Source organism: Panthera uncia, chromosome A2 (assembly GCF_023721935.1).
Source record: "Panthera uncia isolate 11264 chromosome A2, Puncia_PCG_1.0, whole genome shotgun sequence".
NCBI classification, from domain to species: domain Eukaryota; kingdom Metazoa; phylum Chordata; class Mammalia; order Carnivora; family Felidae; genus Panthera; species Panthera uncia.
This window is the reverse complement of record NC_064816.1, coordinates 90,922,984-90,938,753: the sequence shown is the minus strand read 5'-3', so window position 1 is coordinate 90,938,753 and position 15,770 is coordinate 90,922,984. Positions and strand designations below refer to the sequence as shown.

The following is a 15,770-nucleotide window of genomic DNA, read 5'->3' as shown; positions in this document are numbered from 1 at the left end:
AATGTGACTGGCTTCCTGAGGTGGCATTGTCAATCAAAGTGGAGGCCCTAAAGCCCTGCCCATTCAGGTGCAGGCACCCACTGGATGGTGTTCAGGGAAGTGTGCTCAGCCCAGGGAAAGATGCTTTGGTAGAATGTGGGCATGTTATGGCTTTCATTTGTATTCGGAGGAGGGTAGCCTACTCACCTCATCTTAGAATATGTACAAAATAATTGAGAAAGAGGCAATCAAAGATAAATAGGATGGTCATTAAGCAAAACCAGATACACAACACGTGTGGTGGATGTCATTCAGGAGCTGTGGTATTGCAAAGATCATGGAACTCACAGACTTATTTTACATAGCCTCCACCCTTTTACCGAAGTTTGACATAGCATGTCAAAAAAAGGGAGGGTTTGGGGTGCCTGGCTGGCTCAGTGGGTGGAGCATGCAACTCTTGACCTCAGGGTTGCAGGTGGGAGCCCCACATTGGGTGTAAAAATTACTTAAAAAATAAAAATCTTAAAAAAAAGCAGGGGGGGGGTGTAGGGTTTAACACACTCCTAGAACATTCCAGGTAACTCACTCCTTCCCACATCCAAGAGCCTTATGGGTTTCTTCTCTCATTTCATTCTCAGAATGACTGTGTCTAGTTTTTAAGACAATGTTTCTTTGACACAGTACTGTGGTGTTATTTGGCACCCACCAAGAACATGTAGCAAGAAAATGTACAGAGATTCTGCTATACTTTATTCCATATCATGTTACAAGAAAACAACAGTGACAGCTGACAAACCATTACATCTTTCATAATACAGACAAATTACACTTGGTAACAAATATGCAACATTATTCCATTCTCCTTACTATGTTTCATTTTGGAGTATAATAGTTTTCTGAATGATGCTAACACATTTCTTAGGTACCGACCTCCTGCTAGAAAGTACACATCTCAGTGTATCATACAAAAAAAAAGATAAAAGAAAAATTAAAAAAGTCCACTTCCAACTAGAGAATGCCAATTTTGTATGTGCCTCTAAAATATGCTGCTGTGGGAAGGGGGATGAAAATAGGAGATTGGTTATTTTACTTGAGACATTTTTTGGTTGTTTTTGGTGTATGAGAAATTTGCAAGGCAGTAACATATATGGTTTCCTCTGCCTATAAGCCAATAAGAGAGATAAAAGTTATGTGCAATTATGCAGCATATTCCTACAGATGGGGGGGGGGTAGGCAATAATCTACCCCAGTATGTACAGCCTAAACATCCTCTTATGTAACAAAGATTACAAAACCAGTATTATTCACAGATGAGTCTCTCAAATAGACACATAAGCTAGGGTATTAATTACACTGGCTGTCATGTACACACTGAGGAGAGGATACCAAGAGGCTTTGCTCTCTCTGCAAACCTGGAGGCTACCCTGGAAACTTTTCTTATCACTCTTGGGAGGTAGAAATAACTTCTCACCCTTATATCAGTGGATGGACAGCCACCCTTGTCTTATGCCCCTTGTTTTTTCTTTGAGCACTGCAAAACATTTTTGCATGTCCTATGTATCTTGCATTTTTAAGTCAACCAAACTGTTCCTTTAAGGAAATGAAGTCCCAATTTTTCTTTCAGATACTATGTGTGCATTGATGTTGCATTCATACCGTCACCATGCTAATGTGTTCCTACTATTCCAGCTGTACGAATTCAAGCTAATCCTTCATATAAAAATAATCTCACAAAACATTCCATTGCTTTCTCAATAGAATAATAAATCTGCTAATGAACATGTTCTGTAATGATTTTCATGGCTGCCCTCAGTGGGAGAAGGCAGGGGAGAGGAGGAGGGAGGATGGATTGCCAATAGGAGAGGAAAGGGGAGAGAGACAAAGCAAACTTTGGATTTCCTGTACTGATAACAAGGACGGGGAACTACAAACCTCCTAAATGAGACCTTCTGAGACATACATCTCTGTAAAAAACAGATACCTCCCAATACTGAGTATTATGCTTCAATTCCAGAGAGAAGCTGCTTATATATCTCTGAATGATGCTAACATTCCTAATTGAAGTCTTTTTTAATATTAAATATTTTCAAATGTTCCAATTAGAAAGCTTATTAAATAGCAAGATTTAATCATTAGCTGCTCTTGATTTAAAGTTAGTAAAATACAAAAGTTATGCCTCTCCCCCAAATAAATAATTCAAAACAAACCACAGACAAGGCCATTCTTGATTGCATGTAAAATTTTCTCCCCATATTTATCTTAAGGAATCCTAATTTCAGCACATGTTAAAATACAGCCAAAGACTTCCAATGGATGGACTGTCTGAAAGAAGAATGGGAAAGATTTCTAGGTAGCAACTAGTAAACATTCTAGTCTTGGGTAACTTTTGCTCTCTTTAAAATTAATTAGCAAACAATTCCTTGCTTTGCACCTATAAGTTTTCAATGAATGCCACTTCTGAATAGGCTGGATTGTGACCTTGGCATGTTACGTCCCACTCCAGGGAAGGTACCCTTTTAACGCTTAGAAGTTCTGGGTCCAATTTCTTAGGAATGCTGGCTTTGACTGTCGAGAACCTTTCCCCTCACATGACTCTCAGAAGATGCCTTTGTCAAACTGGCTCATAATTCCTAGTCTCGATCCTAAAAAAGTGCGACACATTTCAAATTCTCAGTCTCTCCTTCTTTCTGACCAATAGAAAAATGTAGAACGACATACATGGAAGTATTTCCATAGGAATTGGTGTTCTGAGGGGCTAGGTTTCATGCTTTATATGAAGTTTCCTAACTGCTCACTTGGCCTCAGTATTATTTGGGGTTATGCAGTGAGGCCGGCCCCACTGGGAGAAGGCCTACATCAGGCATGTCTCCCTCTGCATCAAAGCACAACGTGTGCCCAGTCCACTTTTCCCTCCTTGTCACATACATGCCTTCATCCTTCAAGGTCCCTCATCATCTTAACAAGGGAAGCTGGGCCTTTCTTTTTCCCTTGCCATCTTGAAAGCAAGACTCCCACATGGGTTCTGCAACCTGTGTTCAAGCAGTTTTTCCAGGAGACTGTTTAAAGTTAAGGTCCCCAATGGTGTCTTCCAATCAGCTTGGAATGTTTTAAAAAATGTAATTTAAAGGTGCTTTGGTGTAAGTGAGCAAATTTTTAACTCTGGATAACTTTGTAATTTGCTTTTTTAACTGTTAACTAGCCAAGATGGCTTTCAGGGCTCATCCAGCAGAGACAATTCATTTGCACCCAGGTTTTAAGCATTCTGTTCCTCACTCTTTTCTCTTCCATTTAGAAAACACTCCTGAAGCATAACAGAGTGGATGGAAAATATAAGATGTTGACAAGACCCAGAAAACATGTAAAAGGTTACCTCCATTTCCAGAGGTTGAAAAGTAAGCAATTTATCCCTGTCTTTGTTCTGAACGCTTGATATTAGTTTCTTTACTTCCAACCTACTTGGAAAACAGTCATGCTATGTGGCTTAAAATGCTAAGCAGATTCCGATATCCTATATACACGTGCAGTTATTTCCAAGAGAAAACCACATTTGCAAATGTCCTCAAAAGGTAAGCAACAAGTGGGGCCCCACAGCCAGGGACCAAGTTGTCAAGTCGGTCTGAGAACATGGGTTTGCTGTAGCTAAAAATTTCCTTCCTAGTGGTTGCAAAATGTGCACTGCTCTCAAAGAAAACACACAATGTTTTATGCCACTATGTGGCTTTCAAGTACAGACATTACTGAAGAAGTGTGAACACCAAATGTGTTGTCTTAATGTATTTAAGACATGGCTGGTGAAAGCATAAAAACCTTTACAGAGACGCTGCGCTGCAGAGGGAAATCAAACAAAATCAAACACAAAAGACTGAAAAGAATACATGCCATGTATCAGTAAGCAAAGCTTAATCTTCACATAGTTCTTGGAAATCACAAGGTATCCAAATGCGTGCAAGGTTTTAAATAAATTGCAGAGAAAACAGGGTCTTGCCAGCTTCAATTTTCTTGTAAGTGAAATCCACCACAGGGAGGGGAAGGAAAGTGATCCGTGATTCCCTTCGTATTATTGGCCACTTCATTAATGTTTTTTTTTTCTTCCCAGAATGATGACAACTTAATCCTGGAAGGAGGAAAAGAGAAAATTGCTATATGTAAAAAAAAAAAACAAAAAAACAAAAACTTACATCATTCATTTTTTCTAAATTACATGAGACATCAAAATTGGCCAGGCCAAAGTGAGCCTATCCGTTTTCTCCACAGCTACCCTGAGCACACATTTCAGAGGCAGAGTACTCTCCTTCACCAAAACAGCTCTTATAATATGATAAACAAATGTTCTGACTACACTTTTTCCCTTAAAATAACTTAACTCCATGAATGTAAATGGTCTAACTTCTTCTTGGATTATTTAGAGAAAAAGAAATTCAGCAAATTTCCTTCCCCAAATCATTAGTAGTGATACTGGTCTTAATTAAGTGCCTGTAGTATCATACAGACCATTAAAAGGACATATCCTCATGTTCATTTTTATGAACATGAAATAGAAAAATGGATCACATACATGCTTTAAAAAAATCCAGCTGTATATAATTCCTTGGTTGCCTATTATCAGACCTACTTTCAGCAGAATGAAAATTGGCCAGTATGACCTGAATTGCCAGTCTCTTCCCAACATACTGCCTATGACTGTGTGTTTCCAATGGTGCCTGCTTAAGCTCGGTAACTACTTCCGTGTGAACAGTTCAAGAAGAAAGAAGGAATGTTCCCTCTGTTCCTCTTCACATTTCTCTTTGGTCCTTAAACATTTTCATGGAGTCATAGGATGGGAAAGAAATGTCTTGCGAGGAAGGATGAAAAGGAACACTCCCAGGATCATGTCACACAGCCCAGGGATTCCAGCTCCACTGAATTCCAGAACCAACTCATCATCTCCATTTAGAAGCTCAAGGTCACCGAGGCCTGGTCAGGCCTGCTTGTCCCCTTCTATAGTGCCACATGGTCATCCTCCCAAGCAGAGAAGGAACCTTGATCTTTTGTTGAGACCTCACCGCACAGCTGTCCTCCTGCTGCACATGCAGGCTGTTCGTGCCAAGAACTTCACTGATGTGTGGTGCTACTCTGACCAAGAGAGCAGAAAGTTCCAGCCTCACAGTTAGGAACAGCACACTCCTGACTCTCTACTCATTTCCTCCACTTAGTATGGAAGGGTAACCTTCCATCTTTTCTTTTTCATTGAGATGAAATTCATAGAACATAAAATTAACCATTTTAAAGCATATGATGTAGTGGCATTTTGGACACTCACAATGTTATGCAAACATCACCTCTATCTAGTTCCAAAACATTTTTGCTACCCTCAAAGCAGTCCTCATATTCTTGAAGCAGTCACTCCCATTCTCCTCTTGCCCCAGCCCCGGCAACCATTAACCTGCTTTCAGTCTTTATGTATTCACCTGTTCTGGATATTTCATACAAACAGAATCCTACAATACGTGACCTGTTGTGTTGGACTTCTTCCACTTAGCACAATCCATCCATGTTGGAGCATGTATCAGTACTCCATTCTTTTTTATGGCCAATAATATTCCATTTTGTTCATCCATTCATGAGCTGATGTGTATATGGACTGTTTTTGCCTTTTTGCTATTATGAATAGTGCTGCTATGAACATTCATGGACAAGTATTTAAACACCTGTTGTCTATTCTTTTGGGTAAATACCCAGGGGTGGAATTGCTGTGTCATATGGAAATTTTATATTTAACTTTTTGAGAATTGGAAAACTATTTTCCACAGTGGCTGCATCACTTTTTATTCCTACCAGTGATACACTAAAGTTCCAATTTCTCTACAACACCCTTGCCAATATTTGTTATTTTGTTTTTGCCTTTTTTTTTTTTTGGATTATAGACATCTTAGTGGGGTGAACTGGTACCTCATTATGGTTCTGATTTGCATTTACCTAATGATGAGTTAGGTTGAGCACCTTTTCATGTGCTTGATGAACATTTGTATGTCTTCTTTGGAGAATATATATTCCAGGTCCTTTGCCCATTTTTAAATTAGGTTGTCTTTTTGTGTTGAGTTGTAGGACTCTTTATATATTTTGGATGTTAATCCCTTGATTTGCAAATATTTACTCCCATTTTGTGGATTATCTTTTTACTGTGTTGATAGTGTTCTTTCATGCACAAAAAAATTTTAATTAGGATGAAGTCCAATTTATCCATTTTTTTCTTTTGTTGCTTGTGGTTTTGGTGTCATATCTAAAAATCCAATGTCAAATCTAAGGTTATGAATACTTCTGCTTTCTTCTAATAGTTTTAATTATTACATTTAGATCTTCAATCCATTTTGAGTTAAACTTTGTTTATGGTATTAGATAGAGGTAACATTCCATTCTTAAGAGTTCCCTATCCTCAGTGACTGACACAAATGTAAACAAAAGCCCTTACCTTAAGTTTCTGGGAGAGACCTGGGGGTGGAGTGAGAAGCCTGGTTGGATGGATATCACACATAGGCCCTTTGCTATCACTAAGTCAAAACTCCTCAGGTATTTTCTCAAATACTTGCTGCTTGTGGCTCACTTGGCCAGCCCTCACCCCTGCCAGGTTGCCCAGATATGCCTTTATCAAATCTTTTTTTAAACAAAAATATTTATTTTTGAGAGATAGAGCATGAGCAGGGGAGGGGCAGAGAGAGAAGGAGACACAGAATCTGAAGCAGGCTCCAGGCTCTGAGCTGTCAGCATAGAGCCCCACACAAGGTTCAAACTCACAAACTGCAAGACTATGACCTGAGCCCAAGTCCTGTGCTTAACCGACTGAGCCACCCAGGCCCCCCAAACCTCTCTCTCTCTCTCTTTTTTAAATGTTTATTTATATATTTTGAGAGAGAGAGAGAGTGAGCAGGGGGAGAGAGAGAGAGAGAGAAAGGATAGAGAGACAATCCCAAGGAGGTTCCGTGCTGTCAGCACTGAGTTCAATACGGGGCTCAATCTTAGAAACTGTGAAATCATAACCCAAGCTGAAATCAAGAGTCGGACGGTTAACTGACTGAGCCACCCAGGCACCCTGATCAAACCTTTTCTTAAATAAGTCACCACCCTAGCAAAAATAACTAAATGAGAACAACTGCGTTTGTCCCATACCACCTTGTTCTTCCAGGGAAATGAAGTAAATCCATCTTTTGTTCTACCTGTTGCTCCCACATAATCATGCATTCTGACTTGTGCACTGACATCTTTCCTGAGGTCCATGACATCAAAGACAGAGAGCACTTGTCCCCGCAGCATTTCAAACACACCTGTCCACAGGCATCTTCAGGTGGTACCCAACCCTGCTACCAAACTTGACATTTTTATTAAGCAGATGAAAAAAATGCTCTTTGTCTTCCATGTTGCTTCGACAGAGATTTCATCTCTTCCAGGAAGCCTGCCCACCTTGGACAAATGGGAGAGTGGTGGGTTTGTCTTAACATGAGCTTACCTAGGCATGGAGTTCCTACAACCACACACAAATGATATATAGTTGACTCTTGAACAACGTAGGGATTGGGGCACTGGCTCCATGCACAGCTGAAAATCTGCATAGAACTTTTGACTCCCCCAAAAGTAACTACTAACTGCCTACTGTTGATTGGAAGATATACTGGTAACATGAACAGTTGATTAACACATATTTTGTATATGCATTATGCACCGTATTCCCACAATATGGTAAGCTAGAGAAGAGGAAATGTTATCAGGAAAACCGTAAGGAAGAGAAAATACATTTACAGTAGTGTTCTACATTTATCAAAAAAAATCAGCAAGGAAATAGACTTGAGTAGTTCAAACTCGTGTTGTTCAAGGGCCAACTGCTGCCAATGGCTGGCTTTCCTCCATTCTACCACTTTCATCAACTGAATGCAGACCTGGTTCCCAGGCTGACCTCCTAAACGAGTGACTTAATTTAGTCCCTCCAGGGTGGGGACATTTCCTGTGAGGGAGCAAGTAAGGAGGCAGGTGGCATCATTATGTTTCTGATTAAGCTTGGTTTTGTTAACTACTGTGTCCCTACAGTAGAGCCAAGAAACTCTGCTCAGATATTCAGTAAACCGCTGCTGAACGAACAGGAAAGGAGAGGGTAGAATCTGAAAATTTGGGAGTGGAATATATTTTTAGGTGTAGAGTTCCCTCATGGCACATTGACTGAGGGCAAACGCTGTGCCTGTACTCTTACTGAAAGAGCACAGTGCTGGGTACAGAGTCAGACATCGGCAGATACATCACTGGCCAAGAAAGGTGGGTCTTGTGGGACAAACTTTTTTTTTTTAACCTCATGACATTCTGTTTGAATGATCTGATTTTCAGTATATCTGATCTGACATAATAATAAACTATGTAGTCACCATGAGCCAGGGCATGTTACTATCCTGTTTGGTTGATATGCAACTTTTTTTTTTTGGCCATTGCTGGTGTTTGTCTTTGCCTTTGTCCTGATTCTTCGAGTGTAATTTCTAGAAGAATAGCATGTGCCTAACCCAGGGCATAAGCAGAATTGTATATTAAAGGATAATGCATAATAGTAATTGGATAATAAATGGTGAACATGGTGATTATGGATAAGTCCATTACTTATGTTTGGGCTCAGACATTTAATGAAAAGAGCCAGTAATAAAAAAGAAGGGCAGTGCCAATGAGAGCTAGCCTCTTTTCCATCTCTGTGAGATGACTCTGTAGACCAAATTGTGCCAAGTATCCTGCCTGACACTGTTCATCAGCGGCATGGGACAGCCTTTCTCCCTCCTTGGGCAGCATCAGCATCAGTTTCAATTTTCAAGGACTATATATAAGGTGCATCAATTTACTGCTAGAAAAATTCTTCAAGATGTAAATGTAATCATACATTTGACATGTGGGGAGGTAGGTGGAAGGAGTGATGGTAAACGACATTCACAGAGAAGCAAAATATAATAGCAACATAAATCCTTCCCTTACATTTAATTGATTATTAAAATAGACCACATATGCAACACAAATGAACAGTGACTATAACTTACAAGCTCAACTAAGTGCGCATCAACATATAAGTCTATATATCATCAGATTAATGGGTGCCATTTTTACCTTGCTTTCTGCTTCTGCAATGTTCTTTCTCTAGAAATGAATGTTTTAAACAAGAAATTGGATTTTATTGATAAAATCCCTATTCAGAAATATCTACATAGAGCTTCTCAGCTATAAATATTAATTAATTGGATCGCTGGTACCCATAATGCAACTTTGTTCTGACCCATGTGCCCTATGAACTAGATATTTTTTGGATTCAATTTTCTTAAAACCAACTGTCAGCATCATGTGATGGAGGAGATGAAAAATGAAAATGAGCAGTCCCGCTGTGCAGGTGGGTGACCTGTGGGAGAGAGTCTGCCTGGTAGGATTTTTACACGAACCATCAGACACAGACCAATTGATTAGATCATCTCATACCCGCCACCAACTAGGCTCAAGAGACTAATTAGAGAGAGTACTGCCTGCGCAGGCACCCCATTGACACCTAATTTGCTCAGCCAAAGCCTTTGGGGAAAATGTATTATCTCTGCAGCTGCACTTCATGCATTTCTGATTTGAGGCATAAGCAAGGAGTGCTTCATCACTCTTTTGAGCAAACTGAATGTAGAAGCCCTTAAGTGCTAAATGCAAGCAAACAGACCCAAATTAAAAACGGGCCAGGCTCTTTCTAATTCCCTCTGTGCTCCCCATTAAATCTCTGTGTGTACATACACACACACCCCTCCACATACACATGCAGTTTACACGCCGGCGGGACCATACAGCTGAAGACCCCAGCTCAGGGTGCTTCTATGTGATCAGATGGCCTTTCTTCCACTAGCCTATTTACCCACTCTAAGGTTTTGTGTTTGTTTTATTGTCTTTTTTTGTCCCCCCTGCTGCATTACCTCTCTGCGAAGTATTCTTCTTTTTTTCTACAGGAAGACTCTGGCCCATTTTTTTCTCCTCTAAGCCTCACTGGAGAGAAGCGATTATTTTGATTCCAAATTAAAACAACTGTAGGTTTTCCTTTCATCGCCTAAATTGTGAACAGGATATTCACCAGGATGTATGTGAAACTGTAGGGTAATCCGCTCATTTCTGTTTGAGAGACTCTTTGTTAAGATGCTAACAGAGAGGGAAGAATTATTAAAATTTAACAGAAGGAAAGCTGCCTCACAATGGCAAAGATGGTATAGAATTATGAAATAATTATCTTCAAGAAAAAACAATTTATGTCATTTGACCAAGTTTAGCTTTTATCTGTTTATCTGAAATAAAACCAATTCCAATCTTCTTTTCAAATGTAGAAACCAAACCACTGGTACAGGAGTCATTTAAAGATAGATAGGTAATTAATTACATGCTTTTAAAAAAAAAGGAATAAAAATTAAAAATTCAGACAATGTGGAAAAATTAGGTTAGCTTTGTGCCAAATCTAGTTACTAATTTTATGCCTTTCTATTCACATGTTAGAAAAATTATTTTACCCACATGTTCTGGTAAATTACAATTCTGCTTTGTAATTTTTACACTTATCTTATTCTTAAGAACTCAATAAAGATATTTTAGCTAGCTACTTTTCTTTTTTAAGTTTATTTATTTATTTTGAGAGAGTGTGTGTGCAAGCAGGGGAGGATGCAGAGAGAGAATCCCAAGCATGGAGCCCCCATGCGGGGCTTGACCCCGTGAAATCTGAGATCATGACCTGAGCCAAAATTAAGAGTTGGACACTTAATCTGACTGAGTCACCCGCCCCTTAGTTGTCTACTTTTATACCAGCATTCAAAACTGGCCTAAATTGTCAAATGATAGTCAAAGGATTATAGTGGCCACCTTAGTGAATATCTTTCTGAAGGCAAATGGAAAGTGGTTATAGGGGAGATGTCTGAAAATAGTTAGAAAAGCAGGGCCTTAGCTAACACATATAACTGTCTATAGAATTTATTCTGATATTATGGAAAACATAGTCCAGAAAGCTCCCCCTCCTCAAGTACCACATTAAAAAGATTTCATGTGTAAAATATCCAGGAAAGTAAAAACCTACCAGGCTGTGCTGCCTTGAGTTTAATTTTGCTTAAAATACTAAGAAAAACAATGAAATTAATCTTTTGTACTTAATTCACCTTCAAGCAGCATTCACTACTTATAGAAAATTAACTCCAGAAATAAGCCTGCTAAACCCTAAGCAATAGGCAAGCATGGATCTCTCTGAAGTAAATATGTGCATATATATATATACACATATATATACACGCACACATATACATACATATATATATGTATATATATGAATGAATATATATGGCACATATATTCATTTTTATATATAGAACACATATACTCAAGTTTTATACTGTAGATTCTACATAAATGTTAGACTCAAAATGGTTAAGTTTTAATCTTTATACTGATTTCAGAAAGTCTGGGGACAGCTTAATTTCTTCGTTGTTTTGAGTGACTTTAATTATGTCATGATTTGGCTAGAAATATAGTTTTCTTGCAGAAAATTTGAAATCAGTGGTTTCCAGTTCTCTGACATTGCATTGAAGCTCCTTGGGAGCTTCCTGAAGGAAGTAGAAAATCAGTCAAACCTACTTCTGTAACTTATTTCTGACTTATGATAATCATGTTTCTTCCCCATCCCTCCACCCCCCAGAAGAGAACACATCTTTGAGACCAGCAAGAGAATATTAATTAAAATGAATGCAGAGATAGACAGGCTTTGTTTTAAGCTTAACAGAAGGTCCATCATTCAAAATAGCTCAAATCCTTTAAGTTGAAAGCCGTTTAGTAACATCCATATGGATGCACAAGGCACTAATTGCAGTGACTTTGCACATTTTAAGCTTCATGCCAAAGCGGAGATTTTAATTAAAAAATTTTAGGCAAAGCTATAAGTCTCACATTTCAAACAGAGCATTTCTCACACAAGGAAACTTAACATATCATTTTAATAATCATCACTATCAGTGAACATTTATTGAAATCCCCATTAAAAACCAGGCATTGTATGATGTATAATTAGTGGTAACTGAAAAGAATGCTGGTGTGACTGTTTATTAAATCAGATTTATGTAAATGTAAAAGACTAGTCATATTTTAGACCCATGTGGATGGCAATTCTAGGAGCATGTCCTGTCTCAATGAAGGTCAAGAGAAGTGCAGGGAGACAAGGAAAGTACTGATCTGGATCTTCTAAGAGCATCCAAGACACAAACCGTCTTTTACAAAATCTTTTATAAAATCGTATCTATATAATCATGTGTCCACATATACAAATACATAACTGTGAGGTTTGAAATAGCTCATTGAAATAATTTTAATGACAAAATTAAGAATAGAAGACCCTTTACCAAATGGGACTTGTTCTTTCCAAGGATTTCACATTTGAAGCTTTATTTGCTCAGCATACCTTTATAACTGACTGGCTGCCAAGTGGGATAAGTTAATTAAACAGGATTCAGACTTTCACCTTCCTTATATATTACAGTCCTACTAAACTATATTTAAATAAACCAAATACAAAGCTATATAGACAAGCAGTGTGCAAATTTTTTACAACTTAAAACAAACACACACAAATATAAAACTACTTCTAAGTATTTAGCAGTCAGAGAAAGACAAGGATTCATGTCTGACTTTCATTAAAAGATCTGAGAGGAGATCTGAGACTTCATTTTGGGTGGAATTTTTTCTTTCAAATGAAAACCTGCCTAGTACTATTATCCAAAGTGTTGAAGAAGAAGAAGTTTTCATGCTAAGGGTTTTGAATTCAATTTAATATGATCACCTACAATGTCATTCTATCTAGTGAACCATTGTATTGCAGAAATCTGCAAAGCTAAAACATAAATTTCTGTGGTCGAAGTTAGATTACAAAGGATGGATAAAGAACGGTGTCAGCAGAAACCAGAAGTCAGATGGTTTCATGTGAGAGATGTAGATTTACTGTTGAAGTTTTGAGCCACCAAGTCACGGCAGCCACATGTCAGAGACATAAAAACAGTTGCACGTGAGTTGAAGAGGGGCATGGTACCCTACCTACCATCCACTTACCCACATGCTTCTGCTTGGCTTGGCTTGGCCACATGCTCTGGCTTGGAATTCACTGTTTACTGCACATGTCTTCTTGATATTAGCACATTTTGCTCTGCCATCCAAAATTCTATATCTTTAACCCTTCCATCAATCTTCTTTCACCTGTAAGCTATGCTAGTATTTTTATTAGTGTTTTTACTGCTTTTGTGAGTTCTATGTGCTTTAGACCGAATGTTTGTATGCTCCCCAAATTCATATGTTGAAACCTAATCCCCAGTGTGATGGTATTTCCAGATGGAATCTTTGGGAGGTGATTAGATCACAAGGGTGGAACTCACATGAATGGGATTAGTGCCCTTATTAAAGAGACCCTAGAGAGCTCTCTCACCCCTTCATCATGTGAAGACACAGGAAAGAAGTGAAAGAGGGTCCAGACATGAATCTGCTGGTGCCATGGACTTCCAGCCTCCTGAATGGTGGGAAATAAATTTCTGTTGTTTATAAAGCCCCCATTCTGTGGTATTCTGTTATAGCAGCCTTAATAGACTGAGACATTATGGTTACCAAATTGAAAAAAAAATTCTTACTCTGTTTTTTTTCCATAAGTCATATAATTTTTACTGAGGTATTCTGCTGAACACAGGTAGGAAAATGGACATCATATTCTAGCCGAAACATCTATTCTTGTGGAGCACATTCTGATATTGTCACAGAACGACACATCGTAGACACTATCATAGCAACATTTTTTTCCTGAGAAGGGTCCAAACAAGGACGGGGGGATGCGGATGCTGGACAGCCAGCTCACTGGGCACCGACCCCTGCCCACGTATCAGCCTCACAATGTGAACAGTGCCAATGAACAACTTCCCGATGAAGACCAAGGACAAATCACTAAGTGCTGAGTCATGGAAACTAAGATGATCTACATGTAAAGTCATCTGATATGCATCTCCACAAAATTACAACCAAAGTATTTTGGTACTGGTTATACTGTTATAACTAGTTACTATATCTTTTTTTTTAAGATTTTGTTTTTAAGTAATCTTCACCCCCAATGTGGGGCTTGAACTCACAGCTCCGAGATTAAGAGTTGCATGCTCTATCGACTGAGCCAGCCTGGCGCTCCATAAGTTGCTATATCTAATAGCCAAGATGAGCTCTGAGAGAGAGAATTACAGAACACATGTCATGAGAAATAAATACTAGCATTTTGTGCTCAGGTAGCATCTTCTCTCAAAGTATATTTCCATTAATTCTCTCATTAAATGAAAGTGCCTTAAAAAATAGGACCACGACCATAAGAACAGATTTTATAAAATGGAGTTGTGTGTGTGTGTGTGTGTGTGTGTGTGTGTGTTTAAGTTCTACTCCTTTAGTCACTGGCTCAATGTCCTCTGGCATAGCTGCAGCAGGAGGTTATGTTCCAGGTTTAAATCCCTCTGCATTCACTAGAGGAGCCACAGCATTTCGAAGAATGAGGGGGTACCAACTGTGATGTGGCTTGCCAGGACTGAGGAGGGTTTCTAGGATGGAGGACTCTCAGTTTTAAAACTGGAGCAAATCACAATGAATTGGTCACCCTCACAGAAACAACAGGGTTGACAAGTTGCTACTTCCAACTTTATAAAAACAGAGCCAGCAAACTCGGCACTTTAGTACACAAACTAAGACATGCTGACGCTCTGGTCTCAAAACGTGTGTCACAAAGTGTTACAAATGCTAAACACGGAGAGTGGCAAAAGATCTGCTGAAAAGAGGGTGGGATCTGGACCTTCCTTCTCTCAGCCTCCAAGGGATTTTTCATCTCTCCTTGAGTGTTTTAGACCTTCCTCTGTAAGTTCTTTTTTTTTTTTTTTTTACTGAAGCCATGGTAGGTCCAATTCTGCTCTAATGCGGTTGTTGAATTCAAACCCATCAGCTTGTTCTCTACCATAATTCTCAGTTGTACTTTCAATAAATTCATCTTTTAAATTCACACATGCCTGAGCAGGATGGCTCGGAGGAGGAGGCTAAGACTGCCATTCTCAAATGACAAGAAGTGCAAATACTGCCCGATACTCTGCTGCACAGGACACCCCTTCCCCACCCCCATATCAATCACTACCCACCAGAAAGATGCCTTAGGTACTCATTAAATAGTTTGCTCACTTGTGTCTTTATATTTGCATATGCATTTAAAAGGAAAAGACAAAACAAATGTGCACTAACTCCTAGCTTCACTGCTCTGCTGTCCTTTGTAAGTCGAACATGATTTACTGTTTTTGATTAGCCCATGACCTCAGACAGACTTTCAAATTGCAGCATTTGGAGCTCTGAAATACTGTCATATCTTTTAAAGAGCAACCGCAATAAATTAGAAAACATCATCACTATGCTCTTTCCTTGATTCACTGTGGTTGCACATCGTGGACTAGGAGTTTCAGCTCATTAAAAATGTGAAGGCTGTAATGTCTGATGAATAAGACACTCACATCAACACAACTGGTTTCCTCCTAGTATAAAACAATTAAAGTGCCAACAGCTCAGTGGCTCAGCGGCAGAGCAAAGAACAGCACTTGCAGGGCTGGGTCAATCTCTCCCTTCCAATGGTAACAGAGCTGGAGAATGCAGGGACAGTAGCTGGCACACACAGGCTCATGGGATTAGAGGATGCTTCATGCTTTTTTAGTGGCCACTTGTGGTGGACTGAAACAAAAGCACCAATGGAATTAGGGGAATCG

The 15,770-nt window shown here is 39.1% G+C and overlaps 1 protein-coding gene across 1 annotated transcript in view; it reads right to left on the bottom strand.

Moving 5' to 3' along the window:
• Positions 1-712: 712 nt before the first annotated feature.
• The window catches only part of CDK14 (cyclin dependent kinase 14), a 626,953-nt gene continuing 611,895 nt past the window's right edge, over positions 713-15,770 (bottom strand). The window contains exon 15 of the mRNA XM_049641421.1: positions 713-4,093. The gene's annotated coding sequence lies outside the window, so the exon portion shown is untranslated. The remainder of the gene's footprint in view (positions 4,094-15,770) is intronic.